This window comes from Sinocyclocheilus grahami, unplaced genomic scaffold (genome assembly GCF_001515645.1).
Source record: "Sinocyclocheilus grahami isolate Dianchi unplaced genomic scaffold, SAMN03320097.WGS_v1.1 scaffold1827.1, whole genome shotgun sequence".
Classification (NCBI taxonomy): domain Eukaryota; kingdom Metazoa; phylum Chordata; class Actinopteri; order Cypriniformes; family Cyprinidae; genus Sinocyclocheilus; species Sinocyclocheilus grahami.
This window is the reverse complement of record NW_015507006.1, coordinates 146,502-146,816: the sequence shown is the minus strand read 5'-3', so window position 1 is coordinate 146,816 and position 315 is coordinate 146,502.

The following is a 315-nucleotide window of genomic DNA, read 5'->3' as shown; positions in this document are numbered from 1 at the left end:
GTGTGTGAGAGAGAGAGAGAGAGAGAGAGAGAGAGAGAGAGAGAGAGAGAGAGACAGGGTCACAACCGTCTTAACCGTGGCTTGTGTACTGCATCATCACTGTGTCTATCACGCAACTCTGTTACCCTTTCGGGCTTGAACTGATGGTAAAACTAATGACATTATTTACTGTCTTTACATTTATTTTGAAAGATGAAGCTCGCGATTATGGTAAGGGGCGTTACATTTCCGACGAGTGCTTGCGGTATTCGGCCAATCACAATGCACTGGGTCAGCTGGCCAATCAGAGCAGACTGCGCTTGTCAGAAGGAGGGG